The sequence below is a fragment of the Atta colombica genome, unplaced genomic scaffold (genome assembly GCF_001594045.1).
Source record: "Atta colombica isolate Treedump-2 unplaced genomic scaffold, Acol1.0 scaffold33, whole genome shotgun sequence".
In the NCBI taxonomy this organism is placed as follows: Eukaryota; Metazoa; Arthropoda; class Insecta; order Hymenoptera; family Formicidae; genus Atta; species Atta colombica.
The window spans coordinates 1,595,985-1,619,243 of NW_017259437.1; positions in this window are offsets into that span (position 1 = coordinate 1,595,985).

Below are 23,259 nucleotides of genomic sequence, written 5' to 3' on the forward strand. Positions count from 1 at the left end.
AATAATACTAGAATATTTCATAAATTCCTCATACTTTAGAAATAATCATTCCGGAAATAGCGATTCCCTTTTGACGAGTATTAATGTACCTATTTTATACTAAACAAATCTAATTTTACGAAATCAATTCACGGTGTGGCAAAAGACGACTCCGTACTCCACGAAAACCACAACGCGTAAACGCGTTGCGGTGTCTCGCTCGAATGCAGGATACCGCTGTAAGGATAACGTACTCTCGTCGAAGGGACAGTGGCAGTAACGATGGCGATGTACGCAATAGCAGCAGCAGCAGCAGCAGCGATGGCAAGTTGCGCAGGAGCATTAAAAGACACACCGCGCGCGCGAATAGTGATTACTACGAGGCCGCTTGGAGCTATGGCCGCAGGTTGATTATCTCACCTGTCCGGACTCTTTTACTCTCGCTGCTGCTATAATAGGTTCCTCGTCCCCCATGCCAGTGGTCTACCGCTGCTGTACTCGCCGCGCGCGCGATTATATTTCTTGCTCCCCTACATACCCTCCTGCCACCCTCCCCGACCACCCGCCCCCACCGGCGGCCTCCTTCCGCGTTGCCTTCGCGACTTTGTTTTTCCCTGCTCGCCTCCTGTGTTCCCTCAGAAAATGATCGTCGGCAGCTGCTTGGACGCGATTTATTACCGATCGGAACGATTTCCCGATTTTTCACTCGGCCGTAACGAGAGACAGCGAACGCGATTTTCTGCACGCCGCGATGGGATAATGTAAGAAAGATGTAAAATGGCAATTTCGCTGTGAACATTATATTACCTAACAAAAGACGATGACTCGAAAATATCTTCGCTAATGTACATCTATCATTTTTTAAATAAATTTTTAACATAGCAGTACCAAACAAGTGTTCGCAGTACAAAATGTAATATTGTGGTATAGGGTTTTAAATTACCACTATAATATTGTATAAGATGGAGCCAAGGAGAAGAGAATCACTGATCGTTCATTTTAAATGCCTATTGAGCGACGTGCTGCTCTTTTGTCTCAATGCATTAACTTTTACAGGACGAAAAAAATTTATGACGCCATTAGTGGCGTTAAAATAGTGTCAGTTTTAATGCAAGAAATATAATGAAATAACGAATTATAACAAATCATACCCAAGGAAAAGCTGTAAGATTTCAAAAGTAGATCCCCATTCTCTAAAGATTAAATTCTGTATATATCATGCCGTTATGTCCGGATAAAAATATATATATAAAACAATACACTCTGAAATACACTCTGCCAATGTAGATTTAACATCATGCGATGTCTATGTAATTCATACCGTATTGAGATTAATATTAACACCAACATAACATCAAATTAACACTATGGATTTAAATCTACATCATGACTAAATGAGTGATATTTTTAGAGTATGAATGAATTCCTCTCTTTCCTATAATTATATATTCACGGACTGTTAAATTTGTATTGACGCAAAAATAATCGTACAAAACTTTCACATCCGAACAATCGCGAATCTGCACAGCACAATTGGAAATCGCTAATGTGCTATCTTATCTTTTGTTTTCTCTATTTATGAAACGAGGTCCAAGAACGCGCGCGAGCAATTACTCACGCAATCGCGCACGCGGAGGCGCAGGCGGAAGGAATAAATCGCATAATAGAGGAGAGTAAACGAACCGTCGTAGGCATGATCTACGTCGCGGAATCAGATTTTTTGCGCGCGCCTATGCCCGCATACGTGCCACATAGAAAACTCCATTAGACGTTAGATCTCTCCTCCTCGTCCATCACAAGGCGAACGCGCCAGAGTGCATCGAGTTGGTGCACTCGCGCTCTCGCGGCATTCGAGCGAGATCGTCGACGGTCATGGGGTAGGGGCAATTCGTGTTAGTTGGAAGGGGTTGCAACATGAGGAGAAACAGGCAGAAGAGGACAGAAGGGGAGAGGAGCGACTTTGCGGCGGCGGCGGCGGTGGCGGCGACCGCGATGCCAAGGAGCAGAAGAACCGTCGCTTTTTTGTCCAAGTCAATATATCAGCGCGGGGGCCATGTCTAACGGGTAATGCACTGCTCGATCCCTCCTGCACGACGAAAGGAAGCTGCTGCTGCTGCCGCTGCTGCTGCCGCCGTTGCTATTGCTGCGGCTGCAGCGGTAGCAACTGTTACCACCGCGAAACGCTCCGGGCAGTCGCACGATCGTCGTTGTCAGGGAAGAAAACTACTTCATTTTCCTCGCCGCCGACGGCCAAGGCTCTGCCGTGGGAGTCGAAATCGTTGGCGTGATTATTGTGTTTTTCAGCCGATACCGAGTCGATGCTCTCTTTGCCGACCCTTCGCGAGATCGTCCTCGTCGACGTGAGATGAAGAAGAGAAATTGACCCGTTCTTGTTGATCTCGTAATTACAATACCTATATACGTGTGATAGAAGTTAATATGTTCGTACGATAGAAGTTAAACGAATGAAAAATGCATAGGATGCAAAATGTAATCGCGAGGCCCTTATTGGCAACTGAAGGTAAATAGCATAAATCTCGGAACTTGTCCAAGAGACAGATAATGCCATGTCTCACGTTTGATTGCACATAGACGATTGCGAGCAAGTCGCCGATTTGACAAATTGCCTTCGTTTTCTCTCAGGCAACTACTAGCGCGACGATATTATAAAATCGCGATGAATTTTTTTTCTATATTTTTTTTTGAATGCTCAGGTTGAGACACTCCGCTCAATTAGCCTCGCATTCCATAGAAGACAGGTGCTGTTACCGCCCGCGGTGTACGACATGTGAATTTGATCACAGAGTTATAGATGAGCACATGTAATATATTCAGCAGATGAGTATGCACACGCGGATGTATTTTAACCCCTCAACCTTCGGCTTCCAGATAATTTCGAGAAATCGATCAATGATGAGTACGCAATTTCCATCTCTGCCTTAACGTTATCTAACGTGGTAATCAGTTTCAGTTACTCATAACTACAAAAGTAAGACACACAATATAATTGAGGCGTACTAAAGCAAAATATTATGTCATTTTTTAGTTTTTTAGAAAAAAGGAAAACTTATTCTCTTAAAAATTATCTTTTCACTTTAAAAAATCCACAAACAACTTTTTAATAACTATAGATATGAGTAATCAGTCTTTGTAAAAAATTTTAATTTTAAGTAATTCTAATTTATTAAAAATTGTGTTCAATTTTCAAAAAAATCATATTAAAATTTTAAAATAAAAATACAAGTAAATAAAAATACAAGTCAAAACGTTGTAAATCCAAATAAATTGTCGATTGTATAATGAACTTACAATGTTTTGAATTGCACTATTCATTTTTCTCCGTTTGTAATAGCAACTTCCAACTTTCCTCCTAAATATTAGTGTATGTGATAAAACAAACAACTTACAATCCATTCATATATACAATAAAATACATTTTCACAATTTTGACACTTACAACGTTTCGCCGTTACAGGCTTCAATTATTCAACCTCAAAAATGTTCCAAATATGTTATTATATGTAAGAATTGTACATCTCAATTATTTAAAAAATTCGAAATTTTCGTATATTTTAGTAAGCATTTCATTAAAGATTTAATCCTTCTTATTTAAAGTCAAATATAAAAAAAAAGTTTAGTTAGATGATTTTAATATACATTGCAATCACATCGTGCAATATTTGGTTAACTTGTTCCTTCGTCGAATATAAATAATCATGATTCGATTGCGTAATGAATAAAATTATACGCAAACCTACGGTCAGGCATGTTCCGTAATAACATCCATAATGCATGCCAATTTCATCGCGGAAGTGTTTTTAGGCCTTCTAAATAATCATCGGCCGTGTTTCTCTCGAATTTGCTCAGCGAGTTCGTACGCCCCGTTCAGAGACGCCTAGCTGACATCAATTAGCATCTCAGCGATCGTTGCGAATAATTATTGTCACTCTCGCGCTTCCGCTTACATCAGTCTCTTTTTCTCTCTCTCTCTCTCTCTCTCTCTCTCTCTCTCTCTCTCTCTCTCTCTTTCACACACTATCAATCGAATGAACAAAAATAATAAGATGTGGATCGATCTTCAAAATTATCTCGATCGTTAAGGAAATCTGGATCCTCTCTCATCCAGAGAATGAATTATTCATTTTCTTCCTTTCTTATTCTTCTTTCGCGTAAAATATCGTAGCTCGTTACATCATGCATTAATTTGATGCATCACATGAATTACAAGTGTCTGCGAATTATCGACTTGGCTCAGAAGACCACCCGATGTGGTTATTGTCGAGACGTTACTCTCATGCAAGTAGCTCAGAAAAGACCCTCCCGAGATAAGTGTGAGGCCATGAAAACCATAATTTATTACGATGGCTCTCGCCGAGAGGTATCTGGTTCACACACGTTGCGCGAACTGACCTTTTACGCATCGCCGTGCTTTCTTCGGTCTCGCCGATCTTACGAGCGGGAAGAAGGAGCGGGAAATGAGTCTGGTTTTGTGCACTGAACTGAGGGGAAGAGGGGGTCGGAAGAGATACAGGTATTTGGAGCAAGAAAGAAAGGAGAGTTGTTGTCGTGAACAGAAAGCTTGCGTTTAAATAATTCTACAAATAACGGCCATCAGAAGATAAAAATTTCTAGTAAAAATCATGCACTTTTTTTATCTTTGAAACTTGCAACGTTTCATGTTGTCAGATAAATAACTCAGATAAAATAAGTTTATTTCTTTTAAGTTAAGTTTTACTCGCTGTGTTTCTGAGACAGAAAAAGTTTAGTTTTTTTTTACTTACGTAAAATTGCGCAGAAACAAAGAAATAAAGATTTTATCGGAGATTCTTATACTTAATCTTATACGAGATCTAGCCTGATTAATTAATTTCACATTAGCAACGTATTCTTAAGTTAATTGTTAGTCAGACGAGACATCGAAATGTACGAAGGTCCGGTTAACGCCGCTGATCCGAATCTCCCAGGCAATATTATTATCGTCATTATTGTCGTTATTATTATTATTATATAGTGAATACGCAAAATACACGAGTGAGTCGGCGAAGTCATCCTCGTCTGTCGCGGGTGGAGGAGAGGAGAAGGAAATGGTAGAGGAGGAGAAACGAGACGCGCGGCTTCGTGAGGAAGGATGAGACGAGGATCTAGAGGCCTTCACACGTCTCTCCTTTTCTCGCTCTTCACCTTTCTACCTGCCTCTTCTTATCTCGTTCGCTCCTTCCTTCTATGCCGTCTCTATAAACCGTGCGGGTATTCGCCAATTAAGCTCTATTGAAGCAGCCCAGGCACCGCAAGGTGGCCCTCCCCCTCCTCCTCCCTCCCCCTCTCACCCTCGCGCCGGAGACCTCGCCGTTAAATCCAGATTAAGAGCGGCGCATGACACGTTGAATCCGCGGCTCGTCGATCCAGAAACATTTAATTTAGACGTTACCGCCTGTTGCCAGGAGGAGATATCTCTCTATTCACGAGACACGCCGTCTCCTCTCCCCCGCAGCCAACGTTCAGGAGCGGACTACTCGAGGGCTCGTTCATGTTCAAAGGAAAGTTGCCCCTCTGCGGTTGGAACTGTTTAAAAACTTAGAGAGACGTCGTGAACGAGATGCAATCTGCAATGTTCGTTCGCGTGAAATTCTATTTCAGTATATTACTATTCGTATCCAGTAGAATAGAAATGAATTTGTAAGAAAAAATATATTTAACATTTCTTCAAAAGGTAAAAGATTTATTCAAATATTCATATCTATTAATGTAAATTATAGTATAGTAAATTCAATTTGATAAAGAAATTTTAAGATATACACGTATAAAAATATTTAAAAGAATGTTTAACGCTAAAGAATTATTTAAATATTAAATATTAAATTATGAGAAAAATTAATTACCATCTACGTTCCTGCAGGAGCATTTTTTATTGGTAAGTATGCACGAATGCAATACGGTCCGCTCCGAAAACATATATCGCGGGATGTTCCGGAGCACCGGAACAATAAGAAGGGTGTGTACAAAGAGGAGAGGGCGGAGTAGCGTGCCATCGTTACAGGATTACGATTCGGAATCGCGATCGTATGAGAGCGGGACGCGTATACTGCCATGCCGCACGCCGAACTCCATCGACCTTTCGTCGCCCCCCTTCGATGTGTTTATCCAACGATAACAAATTACCGAACGAATATGTACAGTCATACTCTATAATTGCGACTACCGGCGGCGGAGGCCGGCCGATCAAGCGTCCTACCGCGGGTTAGAATCCGCGAGAGAGTCGAAGGTGAGGAGCGCGACGTGAATACAACAGCGGCCACGGAACATGAGGCGGAACACGCATGTATTCCGAGACTTAAAGGGGCATCACGAGAAGGCAGGAGGACGCATTCGCACGTCGCCCTCTTAAGACATGACTGCGCGCGCGCGCGTACCGTAGATCGCTTCTATTTCTATTCGTCATACAACACGCGGCCCGACCGCGGCGCGGCGTCGCTCCCGCGACCCTTTTCTCGCAGATCGTAACGTCAAATTACTATGTGCGCGCGGTACCGACCGAACGGTAACTGCGGGCGATCGAACGGGAGGAGGGAGGGGCCTGGAGGAAATAATACGTCAGACATGTATTAATCCCTCGCGGTTCAAATATTTCCCCACTCGGTAGTTCACTCTCAAATAATTTTACTAGGATTCTCCTCTCTGTCGAGAACAAATTGTTGCAATCGTTCGCAAATGAAGTTATTTTAATGTTAAAGTACTGGTCGTTTTATCAAAACAATTCCGATATTTTTTTCAATGAATAATATATGGAGAACTGTTCTTCAATTTTTACATCAAATTTCTTTTTATTTTTTACATTTTTTAAATATCCAATAAGAAATTATTGTTGATACAAAGAGATATGCTTAATACTGCATGGAAAAACGGTTTTGTTACTTAAATTAAAAATAATTTTGTTGGAATATTAAAATAATTATGTTGGATGTTCAAGCATGATGAGCAATGTTGCAATAAATTTTGACATTCTAGCAATTTAATCGTCCTATATAATTATTTTGATGATCCAGCAAAATTATTTTCAAATCTATGTAAAATTAAATTTTTAGATCTTTTAGAAAAATTATTTTTTTCGTATGCGAAATAATTTTCAATTAATAAGATATTTTATTAATAAGTAGCAATAATAATAAAAAAATCAAGATCTTCAAAATGTGTCTCCTGCATTAGCTTGAAAATTTACCGGCGCGTCGGCGATTTCTCGCCGCCGTATTTATGCCACAACATTCGCGCAGCCGTCATCGTCGATAATCTGGAAGTGTAACGTTGCAACGGTTCGCCACATAGATGCTCCAGACTCGAGCAGAGTCCTGAGCCGTGGAGCCGGCAAACTCTCACGGCCTCTGAACTCGCACTCGTCATAACTGCAAATGGAATGAATACCTGCCTGCCCGCCTATAGTGGTAGCCACGAGTGGCCATTGCCGGTGGATGGTTACTGGCATTTACGGCACTAACCCACTGAATGCAAGCTCTAAGATTGGCTCGAGATATTAAGCGTGCTGCACGTATACGTACATGTGAACCACCTACACGCGCGCGAGCGAGCGAACGAACGAGCGAGCGAGCGACACGCAATGCGCACGTAGACGTGCTACACAGATGGAAGCCACGCACATGCAGATACACGCGAGTAACGTCGAGGTGAGGATATACCTATCTACCTGCGCGTACTACGGTAGGTAGGTAGAACATAGCCCCCGGAGGCAAGCCGAAGCAACGAATTACGCGATGACCCGGCGACGAAGACAACGATGCGGTGACCGTGGAGTGGAGAACAGAAGTATACAGGGTGAATCACGTTACATCGATCGCCTTAGATAACTCGCTATATTATTGTGACAGAAATTTCAACGCATCTATATTGCATGATTTTATAAAACTACGAAATGCACCGATTCAAAAGTGAACGAGCGAAAAATTCTTATTATATATTAATAAATTCGATTGGGCGCACTAATGCGCACGTATATTAAAGCTACATTGGTTTAATTTATGTAAAAATAAAATGTAAATTTTACAGCACAATAAAATGAAGATCTTATGGTTTAATCCGTTTTTCATATTTATATCAAACACACACATACACACAACATTTGGAAATGACATGTAGCGAATGCGATTGAATGCACTTATGCAGTGCGCACTGATGCACATTCAAATTATCGTACACATATATATATATATATATGCGCGCGCGGGCGTGTGTGTGTGTGTGTGTGTGTGTGTGTGTGTGTGTGTGTTCGTATAATTTATATTTATTGCAATGATTATCGAATGGGACTAAAAGATTAGAAAGTTAGGATTAAAGGATTAGAAGAATATTATTCGTATATACTATTCGTCGCTGTTTGGTTCACCCTGTATAAATACCTATTCGCGCATACGCGCGATGTGGTAGGCACGCCGACGCTGGCGACGAGCGAGGTGCGAAGGTGGCATCGGCTCGAGCACCTGCTACCGTCATTATCATCAGGCCGACACTCCAGAAAACACGGGGAGCAAAGAGACGAGATTCGAGTCTAATTTCTGCCTACGGGCGCAATCCGCTCTCGTTGCCGCGCGGTGCAGCGCGCGGTAGAGCAGACCAGATCCGATTTACTTTGCTCCTTGCCCGAGCCGACCATTACCAAGCCGTGGCCGCGACAAAACCGTCTACATGCGATTTGTCCAGGTTGCTTCCGGCGTTTTCTCGATCCGTCGCGCGAGCGCTAATTCCCCACGACAGTTATACGATTATAGCGGCGAGCTAATAAAGCTGGTAACGCTTCGGTGAATCTAATTACAATTTTTCAACGATATGTACAATGCTCCACCGAAAGATAGACGTCGTTGCCTTGATTGTTAGAATCAAATCATAGGCTTCACATGTAGTAGTAGCAGTCATAGTCGTAGTAATGGTTGTATTTATTGACGGCCTAGGGCAAGCCTTCTAACGTCACATGAAAGGCATATATTAAGCAGCACAATATGGGATACAAGCTTTGATTAAATAAGCAAGACGAAGAAGGCACAAAGGAGCAAAAGAGCGAAGGTGTAAATTATGTACTTGAATTATGCACATAGCTTACACGTAGCAAAATTGACAGGAAAGATTATTCGATGTTTCGAACAAAAGAGAACAAGCTAAAGGAACTATGATTTGTACGAGAAAATATTTACATAAGCAGCTAATATGTAATGTTTAATTAATAATAAAAATTTCTAACTTCAATTAATTTTGTGTAAAAATTAAAACAATGTCTGTTGTTAACTTGGCAGTTATTTCGAAAACATATAACGAAACTTAGCATTGTCTCGTTAAATTTCTTACACTTTATTAGAAATTATTGTTATGACAGCTTAAATTAAAAAAAAATTAGTCACACAAAAAAATTTTTTAAATAAACTTCTTTAGTATCATGTTACATCACTAATTAATTATTCTATTTTCTGGTTTATTGTTTCATCTAGAGAAGCTATTCTAACTTAAAATATAAAAAAAGAAAAATAGATTCAGCGAAAGTAGATATGCGAGTACATTATAACTCATTTATAAATTGCGATAGGTGGAAGTTCTAGTAGTAATACTTTCTAAGTAATACAGCTGAAGAATTCGAGCGGAACGAGAGGAATTATGATTCAAATACCATACACAAATCTTGGTGAGAGGAAAGAGCCACGTGAACGCCTTCTTTTATGAAACGAATGATTCTGGCAAATTGCTTGATCTATCATGCGAATCGAATTCAAATTATTCGATGCAAATTACCCAAATCGAGGGATCGAATATGATCTAAATAAAAGACCTAATTCGATCGGCTTCTTTCAAGTAAAAATATCTCTGTTAGAATATTTTTGCATATATTTTAATTAATGTAATTTAATCGTGCACTTGTACCTTTACTATTTTATTTGGAAACTCGCTTTTTATTTATAAAATAATAAAATTAAGTATAAATTAATAAAAACTAGTTATGTTAATTGTACATTTGTTTTGTAATAACTATTGTCATTTATTGATGATTTTTGGATTTATGAGAAAATTTCCAATCTATGAAAGTTTCGCTGCAGATGATTGACTGATCGAACATATTTCCCGCGGGAATTGTACACATACATTAAAGATGCCGTTCACAAACGCAAGTGAAATTCCTGATGCATTCGTGTGGAAGTTCGAGACGGAATGAAGAGATGGCAGTAGGTACACTACTCGTACATACGTACCTTAAGCTCCGAGATCATCCCTTCTATCTGAAGCTGCTTCGCGTGAGAAGAAATTACGCAATATTCATTACTGTTCCAACATGATCATACACGCTTGCGAAGATTTGTTTTGCGATCTAATTGGAAGGACATGTAAAATGTGTTTGGTGGTACGTCGTCTCTCGACTTTCCAAAATGCATAATAGACGATCGCACGTATAAAGAAGACGGAAGGAAAAGATGCGGGTCCGCTCGAATACGAGAAGGCGGTGGTGTATCAGTGGGGATTTACCACCCAGCGAAAAATTAATAAATCCTGCTCTTAAACAAACAAACTCCACCCACTCGCGGATCGGATAAGAGAGCTCGGCTATTGATTTATTAATTTAGAGCTGCCCATTCTAAGACGTAGCCAGAAAAGAAAGGCAGGGAGAGAGAGAGGAAAAAGAAAGAGAGAGAAAGGATGGCCAAGGAAATATATCCGCTTGCTCACTCGCGCCACAAGCACGGACGCGCTTCTTCGTAGCGCTTCGGGATCCGAAGTTAAGGGATCCGCTATCCGATGTGGTATCGGTAATTATAGCCCTGAACGCGGGCGCGCGTTGCTTACGTTCATTACTGAATTATCGGCTTCGCTCGGCAAACAATGTGCTTCTTTCAACCCTCCCTCTTTCTCCCCCTCTGTCTCGCCCTCGCACAACCCTGTTCAGCGTCGATCTTCTTTCATCGAGTGCAACACGACCTAAGCCAGCTTCGTCCTGCCTCTCTCTTTTCCTCTTTTCCTTGCTCTCCTCTCTCGTCGACATGATGCACCACGACGAACCTTCTTCTCGTTTCACCCTTGAACGGAATCAGCGTCCTATCTGATGGGCCACGGGCTGAACTACGACCGTGCACCTCTCTCGGTCGTTTCCTTCCTCTCTCCATAGTCGCGACCTATTCTCACTCTCTCTCTCTCGGCTCTCTTCTTATTCCGGATCTTTGTGGAATATATCGCGAGAACGGAGCATCGCGCCGATTTCTCTCTTTCTCTCTCGTCTACGCGATAGCGATTACAATGCGCTCTACGAAGTAGATATTGTTACCAATGTAATGGAGCCGAGCACGATTTTTCGGGACCAAAGTTTTGAACTTCGTGAGGAGAAAGGGAAGAGTCCACGGTTAGCTCTCTATAACCGTCAGGCGGAATTTATCGTTGCGCCGTTCGAAAGCACGCGAAACCAAAGAAGTTGATAGCGGTGTACTATTACTTCCTTTCTCACAGTGTGAACAGGAACTTAATCTTCTAGTCGATGTATATAGTATACAAAATGTGTTTTAACGAGGCAAGTCGGGACGAGATTAAGCGCGTGAACGAGACGGAAACGCTGAAGCAGCGTACCGAACGGTTCTGCTTAGACATCGCGAGGGGGTTAAAACGGATACCGACGAATGTGAATCCACCTTAATACGGATTCTCCGGAGGCAGCGGCACTCGGAACGAGCGGCCAGGGGGGCTTACGGTATACCACGCAGACTATACGAACGCGAGAGAGTCCTATGAGGACGCGCGGCGTGCTCTTTCGCTGCGTCATCCGCGATGAGGAACGCAAGAACGCGCATTACCCACGGATCGTCGCGGCTCCGCTGGTCCATCGTGCGACCACTCGAGCCACCACCACCACGGCCGCACTTTACTCCAGGCTTCTTTTTCGCAGCGCACCATCCACTGTGGATTTCGATTCGCGATACCGCTGCCGGGCAATACGACATTGCGAGTGACTTTTATGGGCGATCAGCCTAGTAGCCGCAGATAAAAATTTCCTACGTTGGAATAGAACGTATACACGTCACTCTGCAGTAATCAAAGATCATAAATGGTTTTTATTCTTGGAGATGATAATAAGTAAATAAACTTTTCTTTTTGCGACGCTAATATCGAATACAGTCGTCTTTTGATGTATTGATGATTGTGATTGAAATTACGAACGGATCAATCATAATCTTAGAACACGTGGAAAAACATTATCTAAAGATTATATTAATTATTGAATCATTAAAATTCTATTATAAACAATTTCGCTTTCGACTATAACGATTAATTCAATGATTATATTATTATTATCTCATCGAGCGGAAAAAATGGATAGCAATGTACTCAATTTGGAGGATAGTATCTCCTGCAGTGGCACGTGAATAATCGAAACCCTTAATTCCCGTGTACGAGACAGCAAACGCCGATGATTCACAGCGAGCCGGTTATAGGTGTCTCTTCCTACTGCGCCCCGCAGACCCGAAGCTGTTTTCTCGCGGCGCTATTTTCTGCCTATTCGAGGGTGAAACCTTATAGGGTATAGGTCATTCGCAGTCGTCCCTAGCGAGAAATTCCGCGAAGCCGTAGCTGATCTCGTTCGGAATCGCTTTTCTGACAGCAAGTTTACGATTGCCGGCGAACGCGTTGTGGTTTCACAGATGAAACGGAGGTTGAGGGAAGACGCGTCCAGTGAATGTTAACTGACCTGGCCAAGAGTCTAGTCTGGAACACAATATTATAGATATTGTGGCCCGGTTGCGTTCGAGTTGTGTCAGCGGATAATTTATGCCGCGGCAATCCGCGCCGCCCAGTTCGCCCTAAAAATTATTTATTTGATTGAACGCCGCTTCGAGGAAGGCTATTTTCGAACGAGCCGAGCCGATGATCGCTCGCTCGCGAGAACAAGTTCTCTCTTGCTCATCTAAAAAAGGAGACACAATATGACGTATATACACGACGTATAAATGGCTGAACCAATTCGGAAAAAAATGCCAGATCGACTAATCCCGAGGCGTGTCTAGTCCGAGAAGGTCGATCGAAGCTAAGATATTAATAATTAATAACTGTGATGACACGGATTACGGATGAAGATATTATCTACTTCAGTTGATACATCGAGCATATCTCAATAACGCTGATTTTACGTCCGTATAATGATAGTAGTGATATTACGTGAGGAATAAAGCATGGAGCGTTCGATAGGCGAAGCGCAACGGATAATAGACGTTCGTTCTTGTAATTGGGTACACCTGTGAGGCTGAGTGATGTCGAAAGTGCGAGGTTCACGCATGAATCACGTACTATATCGACTGGTATACCTTCGAGGTCGTTACGTTAATCGCGAGTCGGAGAGCGATGCAGATGCGCTATCATCGAGTAGTCCACGCGAATGACCGTGACAAAAAAAACTCCGAAGTTCTCGACCTATAACTTTCTAACGTTACTCATTAGCTTCCCACACTTGCCATCGTACGCGTCTCCACAGACAATGCCAAGTATTGTTTCGTGGCAGCCATAATTCGTAATTATCCCCCGGTTAATTATCGATTTATCGGCCAATTATTATAATTATCCTGAACTTCGCCGATCTCGTGCACCAGAATATTTCATTTTATCAGATAGCCCAAAAGGTCTCTTCTTCATCGCGTATAGGAATCCTATGCAGACTTCTTGTTGGCTAGGCTTGTAGATCTTCGTAGAAGCATACCGGGATATCCCCAACGTTAAGTTATGTTTAGTTAGTATAGTTACATTATCTGAATTAATTCCGACCTACCACAGAGTAAAAAATCTACGCACTTAATGTATGACAGTTTATGCAAATCACATTAAGACAGTCTGTTTAATGCTTCGCTCTATGGTCACCGATATGAGTTCTTACTTTTGTTGTCGTCGGCACACTCTCACGGTCGGTCGAGCACACACGGAGGGGACAAAAATGAACGGCTCGACCGCCGCGCCGGCCGGACAACCGCATCCCTTTCTCGGTATTCCGCGAGTTGTGAGCGCGCATCAGGACCGAGGACGGTTGGATGCGAGAGTTGGACGGTCGATAGGAGGAGTGGCCGATGCCAGATACGAGAGGGTCGACCTAACTTTATTGTATTTAATTAATTACTCCGCCCGATAGCCGATCCTGCAATTTGTACTCTCCTCGAACCGCTGCCGCCACCCCTCTCGTTCTTCTTCATTCCCGGATCGCCGCCTCCGCTCCTCTCGCGATCACCGCGGAATCTCTTGTACTTGCCCGAGTATCCCGCAAACGTTCAATGGACCCTCCGTATTCGATTCATTAAGCTGGTTACGATTCTACGTTTAATATATGAGTGCGAGTGTGGGAGGAACGCGTACAGGTATTGACATTTTCTTTGAACTGAATTATGCATAACATGCCTCCGCTTTATTCACATGACTTGGTTATATTTTCTTTTAGTATTATCTCAAGTATCTGTTAACAAGTGTGCCAATTTCCTCTTATGCAAAGCTCAAGGATTTCACATATCCATGCAGGGAAATTTATTGTAAATGTATAAATAAAAATGTATAAATGTAGAGTAGAGAGAATGGACTAAAGGATATGTATGAATTTAATGCACAATGCATAAGAAAGAGATAAGAAGGACCGATTTAAGATTATCACATTCCATTCTTCATTGATACATGCGGCTAGATTAATTCAAGTGTCGTGGGGTACATCGCTGTACAGCGACTCGAGAATCCGTTCTACATCCGCGATCCGGCAGTATCCAGCGGCTTGTAATGCGATACAATAAATTATGCGGAGCTCGCGTAACTCGGTGCGTCCTGGGAACGGTATAAGGGGAGTACGTCAGCACGACGCATGTCGCTTAAGCGGCATAAATCAGAGTTAGAAAGAGCTGATCCTGCGCGCACGTCATGGCAGGGACGACCGTGCTGCGTGTAAGGCCGCGTCACAACATCGATAATGCGACCATAATGCTAATTTACCGTTCATACAGCGGAGGAATCCACCTCTCTCTCCGCTGGATCGCGACTCGTGCTTCGTCGATCGTGCACATGAGAATCGCGAACAGTGTTAAACGCCAGTTTCTCGCGCGAAGACTTGACCTTGACCTTAGTCGCGACACGTACGGTTCGCGTCCTCGCCAAGATTTCGATACGCTGCGCTCGATCTCTCCTCTTTTTATTTTTCAATCTTTTTACGCGACAAACAACTTCTGCTAAATTCATAACGTAAATTGTACTTAGTATCAAGAATTCACGAGTGGAGGTGTATGCAAAGTACGAGCGAGTATTTTTCTGAATAGGATAGTTCTTTCTCATTGCTATGAGAATCGTGGAAATATGTTCAGATATACAAGATGATAAAGTTCACGAGGGATAAGACCTATCACGGAGATTTCATAGAACGTGTTGCTCATTAGAAATAGATTTTATTAGAAAATTGATTCCATTATTGAACGCGCGTCATTCGATTATAGACTCTGTTGGCGGTAGATAAATTCTATCGCAGGTAAGACAAGCGAACAGCACAAATCGGACGAGCTCTTTCATGTCATCTCATGGCATTCTAACGTTTCGGTCTGTGTAACCCCGTTAAGTACACACACGTTGTAACATCCTCGACGTTCGCGCCAGCAACGCGACAGGATCACGATAGCATTCCGCCTATTAGCTCGAATTTGGAGCTCTCCATCCATCTGTCCGAGAGTCGACTGTACGACTCTTTGTAGATGCACGATACGATGGAGAAGTGGTCGAGAGCCGAAGTCGAACGCGAGAGCGCGTATAAACATTCGTCCGGACGAACACGCGTCGACCGGTTAAGGCGCTACGCTATCGAGCCTCGAAGCCACCGGCGGCGAGTGCACTCGGAACATGACGTCTGCAAGTCACTTCGTGACCGTATCGTGGGAAACACAAATATGTAACTGGGCGTTTCTCCTCGACATCATCGTAACGGCGCAGCGCGCCAGTAGATTTACGCCCGACATGGTGAACGAACGGAGCCTCTCCGGCGCGAACAACGTCCGCGACTCTCGACATTGCGCTACATGATGCACTAGATTTTTAGTTAACGTCCGCATGAAATACGACGTCGATAACTGACGCGAGAACACGTTTTCGATGGAAAGACTATTTCCGGAATGTTTGCGAGACTTTATACATGGAGAGAACGATTTTGCTGAAAAATTTAAAAATATAGCTAAATAGATCTGAAAATAATTTTGTTAATCCATCAAAATTTTTAGGTAGGACACTTAAATTGATTGCCAGAATGTAAAAATTTTTATGTAATAAAAATACTTTTACTTTTCTCAGTTCCTAAATAAAAGTTCCAATTGTCCAATAATAATTACTAAAAAAACGCATGAAATTTCTAGCAGGACAAGAGATGCTCAAGCACAATAAAGCAATGCTACAAAAAGTTTAGACATTTTACTAACACCAGCGTAGGCATCCTACATAATTATTTTAATGTCTAAAAAAATTATTTTCAGATCTGTATTTATAGTTAAATTTTTTATAACTTAACAAAATTTTTTCATACATGTATATATTTTTAAATATTGATAGTCATATTGTTTTCACATTTTTAGATACTCATCGTCGCTTTTTAAGGCAAAGCTATACAAATCCCTAAATTGTGGAGTCTGCGGTAAAGTGTACGTAATGCGCTCGATACGTTTTACGCTAGCCGTCTGTTCACCGCGTACCGCGGAGTAATGCTAATTATACGCTATCCGCCGTAATTCTCCAGTTTCTGGTCAAGTGTAGGTAGTCATTAGGACGTAGACGGCAGTTAGGTCGGAATACAGAACAAACTTATCCACTTAACTAATTGTAAGTAACCCAATTTTCCTCGAGATCCCATCGCGCGGCTGGCTTCGCTTTCTCCCGCTTTACACTCGCGGTGTATAGCGAGAGCAGGGAGAAGTAAAAAGGGACGGGAACGAGCGAGGCGGGATGAGGTAAGGGTGGAGGCGATTCAAGCGGAAAGTGTGCGGAGCTCTTGTGGAGTCCTGCCTCGGGGATATTAACATTATAAATCGTCCAGGCCGGCGACACGCCCGGGGCGGAGTCGATCGTATCGGCTCGATACCTACCTCCGGACCCTGATATCGATTACACTTCGGTGATTGGCAGGATTCGTAACACGCCACGGGGAGCCCGCGGCTGGCGCGACTGTTCGATCGATCCGTTCCTCCTCGTGTCGATGCCAAGGCTGGCGATGCACGCAAAGCAATAGAAAAAGAACAACCAGTTCTGAATCGCGGATCTATCTGTCGCGATACGCACTTGAGATCGTATTCAAAGAGATCTAACCTCAACGAACGTCAAGAATAATAACGATGCATCGATGCATTGATGATTATAAACACATATTATGATTTTTCTGGAATTTTCAGTATAAAATACTTGAAAAGAATGATTTTGTGGAAGTATCTAAAAATTTAGCTAGATACAGATCTGGAAATAATTTTGTGTTGAAATATCAAAATAATTATATAGGACGCTCAGGAAATATAATGACAGTAAAAATTTTAATACTTCAGCAATCAGTTTGAGCGTCTTAATTATTCTAAAGGTTTAACAAAATATTTTCAGATCTATATTTATAGCTACATTTTTCGGACGAATGGAAAAGTATTATGGCATGCCATAATACGAAAGAGTACAGTTAAAGAGAATACATAGCGAGTGTTCACAATTGCTGTTAAATTGATCTTCATTTGAGATCTAGCGCGATTTCGAATCGGGCCATGCTCACGTGCTGTTATAATCTGAATTCGGTCGGAATCTGAAGTCGATCGTAAAAGTATTGTCCTCTTTCCCTTTTCTGGAGAAGAAGATTGGTGAAAACGCCGGCGGACATTGTGAAAAGTGCGCGTTGGCGATCAACGACGGCGATAATTTATTAGAGAAGTCGAAAAAGGTGCTTTTCGAGCACGTGTCTTCGTCTTCGTGTCACGCCTTTTCCTCCAGATCTCTTCGCCTTTCACCATTTTTATTGATACTAAATGTGAAAACTCGTCGCCCTACCGGTGACATCTTCTCCGAAGATCCTGTTCAAAGTGGCGCGTAGAGGATACTTTAGAACTGGGCGATACCGAGTGAAATCGCGGCGGATCAGGCGGGTGCACGCGAGGTCGGGACAACGTTGATAATCTTGACGTTAACTGTCGAAATGTCGTTGATGTCACGCGGAATTCGTGCCGCATCTCGTCGCGAGGATGATTTTACGGCCGGTCGCACACGCTGTCGCCGGCAAATGTGCAAAGCCAATGATGGAAGATGTGGTACTAATTATGAGTAAACACGCCGATTCTCCTCCTGTGAAACTCTGCTTCAAGTCCCTTTTGTCCTGTTTACTCGTCACTTAATTACTTGACCTCATTCCATCTTCCCGAAATATCTTAATGTGTCGCTGTCATCTCTTCACGTTGCAGTTTATTCCTCTAACATAAATTTTTATTCTCTTTCATATTTAAATAATTTTCTAAATAATATTAATATAGTGTGTGATCTATGATTGTAATACATATATAATTATTTTAATTCACACAGTGTTTGAAAAGTTTGTATTAAGTTATACACATTCTAAATGTATATATCCAACTTTATATATTAATTTAACACAAGATAAAATATATATATTGCCTACGAAAATATAAAACCCACTGATTGCTGGCTTTAAAAATTTGTAGTATCTGTTTATCTTTTTTATATAAGCTTAAGTGAATTTTTTTCAAGACTTACAAAATAAATTCTTACTCAACACCCATTTTCTACATAAATCAATTCCAACATATGTAGATATTAGTTTTTTCTACATATGTATTAGTCCTTCTATTCCAAACTAATCACCGTATGCACGTAACACATGATTTTGAAGGATTTGTCGTCGGGATCCACAGAAGCATCGTCTGATGATCAATTTTATGATCAAACATGATTGCGCTTTTATAAAAATTTATGAAAAATTACTTGTCTATGATAACTGCTGCACGCATTTGTAGAACTTGCATTGAAGATCGTTTGGTGTCACTGAACAATGGATGGACAGTTCTCGAGAAACTATATCAAAGTGCTCTTTTATTGAGCTGTATTTCACTGAGCCGATATTTGAAACCGCGTAACGATCCGCTGGGATAAATATTCATGGTCACTACCAATCAGAAGAATCGATATATCACGACTCAATGCGTCGATTGTTGCCATCGATCGCTTTAGTGTCCCTGCGAAAAACGTAACGCTCATTTCGGTCTGTTGCCAATTGAAGAATCGCGACCGATTTTCTTGCACCAATAGCTTTAGCACCAATAGCTTCGAAAGCTATTGAATACTATTGAATATATTGCTTTCGAGACGTGTATAGTTCCTATTTTAAATATTGCAATTTATAGAAGCATATTACTCAATCTGTTTACTTTGCTTTTTATTTAATAGATGTAAATATGTGTTTTATATATAAATATATAAATACGTTTTGCTTTTAAACATTTTATTCGCTCATTTATAAAAAAATATAGAGAGATGAATAAAGAAGAATAATAGTTTGAAATTTATTATTACACAATCACGAATTATCTCAATTCTTCTACCCAATTGCTTTTGCAATAATATACTTCTCGTTGATTTTACTTTAATCTTCACACACACATACACACACACACACACACACACACACACACACACACTGCGTTCCTTGTCAGAAGGCACCTCAGAAAAGCTAAAGCCAAACGCGCCGTAAAAAGGTGTACATATGAATTGAGACATTTATTAATACAGTAATTTCTCTTTACAGATATACATTAATTGTCTGCTAAAGTTCCAGTTAATGGTAATGCCGCAAGCCTTCCAAAGGCTGCAATGATACGCGGGCGCGATAACAGCGCAAGAAGAAGAGCTCGTTCGCTCGGGAACGTCGCGCGGGAACATAGAAGGTATGGGAATGCGAGTGTGGGCACGTCGCATCATAACTCCGTGAGCGCCGTAAATCAAAGTGGACGCCTCGTGCACCCATAGAAACGGTTATATTCGGCCATAACGGCGCGTACCCACCGCGACGACGACGAGGCTATATTTTAATGGTAACGATAAATTACTTACGAGAAGAGAATCGCGCGTCGCGCGGAGATGGCGGCGATGAAACCCTCACGCGGCGAGGCCGCGATCCTCCTGTCGGGCATCCTTCTCGTCCTCTCTTTTAGCGAGCGAAACCTCTTCCGTTCGCACGTGCGAGCGAGCGAGCGAGCGAGTGAGCGCGAGTGGACGGTACCATTGATCGCGATCCGACGTGTCGGCGCGCGAGAGAATTACTTTGACTCCGGCGCGGTCTACTGGAATCGCGATAACGTACGATCTGCGGATCGCCGGGATGAAATATTAACTCGTACGGAGCTGCCTCGATATCCCAGTCTCTCGGCAGCGAGAGTAATTTGCCGGCGTGCGGGGAATAGGGAAAATTTATATTAGACGTGTGCTCATCACGCGAGATTACGCCCGCGAAGTAAGTACCTAGCGAGCTCTTCGCGGTAATCGCTACCTCTTATCCGACGTTATCTGTCGTTGCTACAGCGAGAGAACGACATTCGAGCACCGAATCTGTGAGAGAACGTCGTGTAGGATGTTGCCCATCACGTTCTAGAACGCGACTCGTTCTTTTATCGGATGCGGTCACTTTGCAGGATTTCGCTTTTAGATATCGGCCTGGGTGGCGCGGTCGGCTATTACGAATCTTTGCGACGACACGAAGATTAATGCCCATCTTTCCACGTACCGCATTAATACGCTGCGCGATCGTACGTGCGTACACCAGTGTGTTACATTATGATAACAGAATGGATTTCAATGTAATACCTACGCCTGAGCGCGACGCCGATGAAACAGTGTCGTGTGGAATAATGTAATTTCTCTGTACACGGCAATATATTAGATACGGTGCTGTTCGTCTACGTTTAGTTTATATGCTCAGTACTAAAATTACAACACATACAATTTAGATAGATAAATATCCAAAAATAATCTTTCTCTTGTATTTAGCTTACTTTAAGAAATACAAAGATATGTAGAATGTAATACAAGATTTAGATAACTTAGTTACAAACTTAGTTTCTAAAAAGTAACTATTTACAAATTTAACTAGATATAAATCTGGAAATAATTTTGTTGGACCAAAATAATTACATAAGAATCTCAAGCTTGATGAGCAACGGCTCAAAGAGTTTTGATTCTAACGATCAATTTCAATATCTTATTATTACATAATTATTTACATAATTATTTTGGTTCAACAAAATTATTTTTGAATCTTTAGCTAAATTTTTAGATATTTCAGCAAAACCGTCTTTTCCATGAAAAAATAAAATTTATGAAATACAAAATGAAATGCATGATGCAAAAAGACAGATAAATGATCAATGCTCTTGTAGACTTAATTAGATCTTTTTCTCGTATTCGTGAGTCATCGTCATCACAGCTACCGAACACTTAACCGGATCACAGCTCTGACCTTCTGAAACCGAGTTTGCGCAAGCTACGCTAACTGCTCGCGAGCAGATCGCCCACGCAGCGTGCAAGGTGGTCCGAGCACTTGAGATCTTCGGGTCTCGGTCTCCGGACACTTTTATGCCCCCGACGACGAGCGACGACGACATCACCGAGCACCTTCCTCACGTGGCGTGGGCGACTCATGGGAACTTATAACTGCTTCAGTCCGTCGTCGTTTTCTCGACGCTCGGTTGCTCGCCTTTCAGTGATACGTACCTTCCAACGTGCTCGTACGCTGAATATATTATATTTAACAGAAATTTAGCAGGCTAGATTTATAAAGCATAAATTTCATAAAGATAAGTTAAAAAATATTTTTTAACTTTTTTAACAATTCGTAGTTTTACTAATTAATATTTTTAAGAACGTTCCATCTTATGTAATTTCCATAGGTATATTAAATGATAATCTAATTCACTTATATCGTTGAATCGTGATGTCCTTGATTTGATGACAGCTTGAAACAATCTATACAGTCGACGTGATTTTTGTTCGTGAGACACGTGGCTGTAGTATCGAGGGATTTATCGTCGTATGAGGAATGCGGCGCAAGGTGGTACGCAAGGGAGAAAGAGAATAAGACGTTGGTTTATGCGAGAAGAATGAAGGAGGAAACGAGACGATTCTCTGCCTCGCTCTTGGCATATCTATATACGCGTTGTCTCTCTTCATACTCCGCGATGATGCTTTCCTAGCTTCTCTTTTGTCTTTTTTTCTGGCTTCCTCTTCTTCCCCTCCTCTGTTTCGTCCTCTCTTTTTCTCGTCGTTGCTCGCGTAGTTGCTCGTATACACGCGCGGGTACACACGCGAGTGGTATACGTAATACCATCGAGGCTCGAGCGTATAAAACGCGTCTTTGTGCGCTCGGACCAGCTGTTTGTCTAACACCTCGTACCTGCCCGGGGTCAGTGGCGATTCTGTTACGAGCCCCGAGAACGTCGGTCGTTCGATCCACGGGCCCGGGGTCAACGCCACGATCCTGGAAGATCGATGCCGTCGGTTTACGAGACGTAGGCAAACCATCGAAACATCGCAGAGATTTCGGTTAGGAGCATTAAGTTATCTAGAAAATACTTTACTGTCTAGTAAGAGGGTTAAGAAAGAGCTTAGTTGATCGCTTCAGTAATAATTTTGATCGCTTTTGTAATAATTTTTCTATAAATATGTAAATATCTTATGGTTATTGAGTAAAATATTTCGCCAATATTAGTTCAACAGTATCCGGTCAATTACCCAATATTGGCTACATTGTTTTTCCAGTATTTTGCCAATATTGAGCAAATATTGAACCCAATATTAGCATAATATTCTTCAATCAATAGTGATATGATCAGAATCTTCTGATTCAACCAGAAATTTTTTCAATTTTCTATAATAGAAATAATCTACTTTACTACGATTAGAAATTTGTAAATGTTAAAAATATCTTGAAAACGTCAATAATTAACAATTATTTGGACCCTCTGTTGCGTACTCGACGGGAAAAAGTCGATCGAGAATAATAAATACATTGTAGATTAGTAGAGGACCGCGGGAGCCCGTGATTGATATTCGCAAAGGTATTCTTTGCCGATACTGCTAATAACTTATCCGGTAGACGATGGCCAACGTCCACTTCTTGCACGTCTATCAAGTCTCAGACTTTCGTGGCTCGATGCTTGTGCCACAGATCGTTCGTCACCGAATGTTTTACGAGTGGGAGCGCTTTGTGTGGTCCTCGTGTCAAAATGTGTC